The sequence below is a fragment of the Pleurodeles waltl genome, chromosome 4_2 (assembly GCF_031143425.1).
Source record: "Pleurodeles waltl isolate 20211129_DDA chromosome 4_2, aPleWal1.hap1.20221129, whole genome shotgun sequence".
NCBI lineage: Eukaryota > Metazoa > Chordata > Amphibia > Caudata > Salamandridae > Pleurodeles > Pleurodeles waltl.
The window spans coordinates 968,068,387-968,075,991 of record NC_090443.1 but is presented as its reverse complement, the minus strand read 5'-3'; the positions used below and the strand labels follow the sequence as shown (position 1 = coordinate 968,075,991).

Here is a 7,605-nt window from a genome sequence, read left to right as displayed (position 1 = left end):
TACCTGTCCCCCCCTCCCTCGCGCTTTCCCGCCGCGACCTCCTGCACGCCCCCGCCCCCCAGCTCCCATTCGCCCCCACCTGACCCCCCCCCTCCAACCTCATATGGCGCCCGTCCGCACCTGTCCCGCGCCCAGCGCCACGACCCCTGGTCCCCAGCTCTCCCAAGCCCCGCTGACCCGCTACGACCCCACCACCCTCCACGCCCTCAACCCAGGACGCTCCAACACTTGCTTCCAAGCTCACCCCAAACGCACCCATGGACCCTTCGCCTGCAACTCCTGCAAACGCACCTTCCACCACGCAACAACCATGACCACCAGCCCAGGCGCCATCAACCACCTCAAGTGCATCCTAGTCAACCCTCGCTCCGTCCACAAACACGCCGTTGAACTCTGGGACCTCCTGGACTCCATAGCACCGGACGTCGCCTTCATCACGGAGACCTGGATGAACGCCTCCTCGGCCCCTGACATCGCCACTGCCATCCCCGAAGGCTACAAGATCTCCAGAAAAGACCGCACCAACCAGGTAGGAGGAGGTATCGCCATCGTCTTCAAAGACTCCATCATCGTCACCACCTCCACCGAAGACACCCCTCTCGCCGCTGAACACCTGCATTTTCAGATTCGCACCGATCCGAGGACCACCCTCAGAGGATCCCTCATCTACCGTCCTCCCGGGCCACGCGCCCCTTTCAGCGACGCCATCGCCGACTTCATCTCCCCGCACGCCCTCGCCTCGCCGGACTACATCCTCCTAGGTGACCTCAACTTCCATCTGGAACAAAACAATGACCCCAACACCACCACCCTGCTCGACAACCTCGCCAACCTCGGCCTCAAACAACTGGTGAACACCTCCACCCACATCGCCGGACACACGCTTGACCCCATCTTCTCCGCCAGCAAACACGTCTTCTTCAGCCACGCCTCCGCCCTACACTGGACCGACCACAGCTGCGTCCACTTCACATTCCGACGCGAGACCCGCCACCTCCGCACCCAACCCATCCCTCGTCGACAGTGGAACAAGATCCCCGAAGAGCAACTCTTCTCCGCACTCGCCGCCAACCAACCCACCCTCACCACCGACCCCAACGACGCAGCCCTCAACCTCACAAACTGGATCTCCAACTGTGCAGACATCCTTGCTCCCCTCAAACGCACGCATCGACAGACCAACACCAAAAAACCTCTCTGGTTCTCTGACACCCTCAAAAAATCAAAGAAAACTTGTCGCGCCCTTGAGAAAGCCCGGCGCAAGGACCGCACCACTGACAACATGACCGCCCTCAAGAACGCTACCCGCGAACACCACCACCTGATCTGCGCCGCCAAAAGGAACTTTTTCACCGACAGACTGGACAAAAACAGACACAACAGCAGAGAACTCTTCAGCATCGTCAAGGAGTTCTCCAACCCCAGCGCCAACGCCAACGCCGTCACACCCTCACAGGATCTGTGCGAATCCCTCGCCACTTTCTTCCATCGCAAGATTAGAGACCTCCACGACAGCTTCGGACACCAGACCCAACGAAACACCACCGAACCGGCATCCACGGCCATCACACTCAACAACTGGTCCCACATCAACACGGAAGAAACCAAATCCATCATGAACTCTATCCACTCCGGTGCCCCTTCGGACCCCTGCCCGCACTTCATCTTTAACAAAGCCAACGACATCATCGCCCCGCACCTCCAGACCGTCATCAACTCTTCTTTTTCTTCTGCTACCTTCCCCGAATGCTGGAAACACGCCGAAGTCAACGCCCTACTAAAGAAACCTACGGCTGACCCGAGCGACCTGAAAAACTTCCACCCCATCTCTCTTCTGCCTTTCCAAGCCAAAGTAATAGAGAAGACCGTCAACAAACAGCTGACCACCTTTCTGGAAGACAACAACCTGCTCGACCCCTCACAAACCGGATTCCGAACCAACCACAGCACTGAAACCGCCCTCATCTCAGTCACTGACGACATCAGAACCCTGATGGACAACGGTGAAACAGTCGCCCTCATTCTGCTCGACCTCTTGGCTGCCTTTGACACCGTCTGTCACCGCACCCTAATCACCCGCCTCCGCTCCACCGGAATCCAAGGCCAGGCCCTGGACTGGATCGCCTCCTTCCTCTCAAACCGTTCCCAAAGAGTTTACCTCCCTCCGTTTCGCTCAGAACCCACCGAGATCATCTGCGGCGTACCCAAGGCTCATCACTCAGCCCGACACTCTTCAATGTCTACATGAGCCCCCTCGCCAACATCATATGCAAGCACAACATCATCATCACCTCCTACGCCGACGACACGCAACTTATACTCTCCCTCACCAAGGACCCCGCCAGCGCCAAGACCAACCTACAAGAGGGAATGAAGGACGTCGCAGATTGGATGAGGATCAGCCGCCTAAAGCTGAACTCTGAAAAAACGGAAGTCCTCATCCTCGGCAACACCCCGTCCGCCTGGGACGAATCCTGGTGGCCCACAGCCCTCGGCACCGCACCGACCCCCACAGACCACGCCCGCAACCTCGGCTTCATCTTGGACCCTCTTCTCACCATGACCAAGCAAGTCAACGCCGTGTCCTCCGCCTGCTTCCTCACCCTCCGCATGCTCCGCAAGATCTTCCGCTGGATCCCCGCCGACACCAGAAAAAACGTGACCCACGCCCTCGTCACGAGCCGCCTGGACTACGGCAACACCCTCTACGCCGGGACCACAGCCAAACTCCAAAATCGCCTGCAACGCATTCAAAACGCCTCGACCCGCCTCATCCTCGACATACCCCGCAGCAGCCACATCTCCGCACACCTGAGACACCTGCACTGGCTCCCAGTCAGCAAAAGGATCACCTTCCGACTTCTCACCCACGCACACAAAGCCCTCCACGACAAGGGACCGGAATACCTCAACAGACGCCTCAGCTTCTACGTCCCCACCCGCCTCCTCCGCTCCTCTGGCCTCGCACTCGCTGCTGTCCCTTGCATCCGCCGCTCCACGGCGGGTGGGAGATCTTTCTCCTTCCTGGCGGCCAAGACCTGGAACTTCCTCCCCACCAGCCTCAGGACCACCCAGGACCACTCCGCTTTCCGGAGACTCCTAAAGACCTGGCTGTTCGAGCAGCGATAACCCCCCCTTTTTCCCCTAGCGCCTTGAGACCCGCACGGGTGAGTAGCGCGCTTTATAAATGTTAATGATTTGATTTGATTTGACTGGGGTCCTGGTTAGCAGGATCCCAGTGAACATAGTCAAACACACTAATAACAGGTAGAATAATGGGGGTTACCATGCTAGAAAGAGGCTACTTTCCTACAGGTACTTTCACTGTCACTGGGAGGAGGCTGATAAAAAGAGATGCACAAATCACCATGAGCCTGTGTGGCCAGCTCGTCTCGATCTTCCTCTGCTGATCTCAACCTTGCATTTTTTATTAGCAGCTTGCCCTATTGCCTTGGTGGAAGATTTAGGCTAATGATATCATCAACTCCCACAACCAACGTGGATTTGTTGGCTATTCCTTCCATGCCAACTTACCATTCTGCATACTTGACCAGATCAAACCACTTAATGAGACGGAGAAGCTGCCTTGAGCTTTGTGTAATAATTTAAAAACCTGGGCTCATCTTTATGAAGAAAGTGTTGTAGAAAGCACCATTTATGCCATTTTTCTAAGTTTTCTTAGGGAGGGTCCTCCCTAGTCTCCCCTTGTATTGGTCAGGTCCGCTCACATGCAGCATATGGAGACTGGTGTGATAAAATCTGCCAGGACTGCTTTGGGTTGCCAGTCGGGCCCAACCTACTGGACTCGTCATGTAGCAGCCCTTCCTAGGGGCATTCTCTACACCCACTCAACAAACATCCAACCCAGATGTCACCTGCCAGGCGACCCTGTCAATAAAAGGCCCTGGGTGTGCGAGTTCATGGTCACTTAAGTACCCATACCGCTTACGTATGTGTGGTCTGTTTCATTAGCATGTGGGTCTCGGGCCCACTGCCTTACTCTATGCATGTCTGTTTTGCTGAACATGGTAAGCACATTGTAATCATATATTTATCCCTGGAATGCCAACTTCTCATAAAGAAGTCTGTTTGCCAGAAAATCTAGAATAGAAGTAACCTAGACTAAAACCTCTCAGCTTTCAAACCAAGCCAAAATTGTACAGTCTTCAGCAAACAATGTGCTTCACTGTACCCCATTGTGTTTTACTAAACCATTTGCTGGCATAACATCAATAGGTAACAATACCAACAAAACATATTTATATCCCACTTTCTATTATAAAATCCTTATGATCAGCAGTAACAAAATCTAAAACATAGGTCCTCAATAATACTTTAATATTGGAATAACAAATTTATTAAGATTACCTGGCCAAAAGTGATGTCCAACCCTCACCACATTAGAGCAATATATATTTTTTTTTTAAATAGTTTGGCTGAGTACGAAGACCAGGCTGTGGGGAATATTCCGATTCTCAAAATACATGACAGCATGATTATCCAGCTACGGGGGTTCTTTTACAAAGCAAGGCGGTCAAAGCCACATGAAGGGAAAGGGGCACGTAAGGGATGGTTCGACGAGAAGTGCTCAAAGTCCAAGTCTGGGTTAAGAGCAGTAGTAATGTCTGGTTCCCAGGGGGAAATTACACAAGCTAGGTCCCTATCCAAAGCAACCCTGTCTAATGCAAAAAAGTGGTGGGAGGATTCCCTGTGGCAGGAATTATTAGATGTTTCTAGAGAGAAGAATAACAAGCGCTTCTGGGAACTCCTGTCCAAAAGAGAAAATGGAGGTAGGAGTTGTCCCAGCACCCATATACAACCAGAAAGTTGGGTAGAGCATTTTACTACTCTTTATGCCCTACCAGAGGGCTCAATGGACACTAATGTGGTCCACTCTTCACCAAAGCTGTTGGATTCGAACCCTAGCACGGTCCTCCAAGTGGGGGCCTAGTGTGTCCCTAAGGGTTACCTGATCTTCAAAGTAGAATAAACCCTTGAGGCTATAAATAGCCTGAAACCTGGCAAAGCACCCGGACAGGATAAGCTTCCTGGAGATCTTTACAGATCAGAACCAAATATCAGGCCCTGGTATATTAACGCCATTTCAAATAGCATAGCTGCAGGGGGACAAATTCCAGGTACATGGAAGGGGGCAGAGACCATACCCATTTATAAAAAAGGAAATGCCAACCTTCCAGCTAATTACAGGCCAATTAGCCTTATAGACAAACTTACAAAAGATTTTCGCTAAACAAATTTTGCAGAGGCTAACCAGTTGGGTTGAGGAGTACCAAATCCTTTCACATTTACAGGCTGGGTTTCGTGATAAAACTAGCACGGTTGACCAGGTCTTTCGACTGGCAATATTGTACTGGAAATATGTTCTTATTGCTAAGCAGTGCCTGTATGTAGTATTTATAGACCTGCGTTCTGCTTTTGATTTGGTTCCAAGAGCCAAACTGTGGGAAGTGCTGGTTAGATTGGGAGTCCCAGAGGACCTACTACTCCTCTTAAAACGATTACATGATAACACTTATGCCCAAGTGAGGTGGGGCGAACAAGGCAAACTGACTGAACAGATCCCAATTAGAAGGGGAGTTCGCCAAGGTTGTGTGCTAGCCCCTTTATTATTTACCTTATTTATTAATGAAGTAGTAAAGGCTGTGTCCACATGTCAGAATGATGCTCCCTCCCTGAACACACAAAAAATTCCCATCCTGCTCTTCGCCGATGATTCGCTTCTCATCTCTAAGACGCCAATGGGGTTGCAAATCCCTTTTGATCGGTTTAGTCAATTTTGCAGCGATCATGGGTTGCAGGTTAATATCAACAAAACCAAATTGCTATCTAAAGGACTTAGGAAAAAATGCTCCATTCACATTGACGGAGTCCCCTTGAAGGAAGTTAGCTCTATAGACTACTCGGGAGTTAGGTTAACTAGCAAACTATCATGGGTAGACCAGATTACAAAAAGTGCAGGGCTCCTACAACATAGAGCTTCATCTATATTGCGTTTTTATCAAAGCACCGTTACAAAAGTTGTTTCTCCAGCAATAAATATTTATATAGCTAAGGCTCAAGGTGCAGCCCTGTACGGAGCGGAAGTATGGGGTTTCTCTAACTGTAACAAGATTAGTGTGGGGGAAAACAATTTTGCAAGAGTTTTAATTGCATGCCCACGCACCACACCCCTGCTTCCATTATTTTTAGATTTGGGGTTAAACCGAGTAGCAGATCTATCTATTTTAAGACCCCTCCTTTATTGGATCAGGTTATGGATAACACCCGAACTAGATATATATAAGACCTCATTACTCGACCTATTAAAATGCCAAAATGCCAACACTCTTCCCTGTATTCGTCATGTGGCCCATTGGCTTCGGCTGTTGGGTCTGGGTGACTATTGAGAAAATCCCCATAAACTAGAGAGACGGCATAAAAACGTCTTAAAGCAAACTTATTGGTCTTATGTTAGGGATAACTACATAACCCATAAATCCCATGGTCGCTTAACAAATTCCTTTATTGATCTCAAATGGTCTCCAAAGTTTGAATCTTATTTGGACATTATACCGGATTCACAGGGCAAGAGCTTATATGCAAGGTTTCGTTTTGGCTCCTTGCCTTTGATGTCATTGACTCATAGGTGGGGGCCTATTAATCTTCCTGATATATGCCCTGCTTGTGGCAGCACTCTTGAAACCATTGAGCATTTTAGGTTCTTTTGCCCAGCTTATGCGATTCCACGATCAAAATGGATTCGTAATATATGCAGGTCTATGGGATTTAAGAACTGTTCCTTGGCTCTACAGGTTTTAAAAAGCCATAATTCAGCCGATGTAATTCTTTCAGTAAGCAAGTATTTAGCAGCAGCTTGGCGTACACGATGTCACTTCCAAAAAACAATTTAAGGCTTCATTTCTTTTATAGATAAGTTTTAGAGTTTTATGTGCAATCCAAGTTTATTATTGTTTTAATGTTTTTATATCAATTTATAGATGTGTATTTATCTATTTAAGTATTATCTATTATCTCTGTTTTTATGTGCTTTTATGGTCATTGATCAAATAAAGCTGATGATGATGGTGATGGTACTTTAATACTATTGTTAGTACATAATAGGTGGCTCCTCTTTCAGAAGAACCTTCTAGACAAATAGTAAAAAGCTGTGTTCTTGAATATAAGTGCTCAAATTCATAAGGGTAGAGTTAAGTAACACCCACTTCTATTGGGACTTGTTCGTTGTTTTTTTTTTTTTTTACCATATTCACTTGTAGTAGAATGGCAAGAAGTCAGGGATCTGAGGGTACTAATGAAAGACAGTATTGATAATTTAACACATGGAAACAAAGGAAAAAGGTTGTTGGCCCTGTGAGAAAATATGCAAATATTTGTTCTGTGGCCAAGCTCCACCTAAGATCTGCCGCCTGCAAACCAAACGCTTCACTGGCGTAGAATGCCTCGCCATTTCTTTGTACGTCACTGGATTGAGAGGCGTGGTGTCCACGCTGGACAGGGTTGAAAAACGTAGAACAGAGCAGATATTAGCTAACAAACGGCCATCGCGGTTTGGGATCAATTGTAAGGCCTGACAAAATGATGGTC

At 48.9% G+C, this 7,605-nt stretch overlaps 1 pseudogene; it reads right to left on the bottom strand.

The window, feature by feature from the left end:
- Positions 1–7,121: 7,121 nt before the first annotated feature.
- On the bottom strand, positions 7,122–7,176 carry LOC138294330 (U7 small nuclear RNA; annotated as a pseudogene).
- Positions 7,177–7,605: the final 429 nt, after the last annotated feature.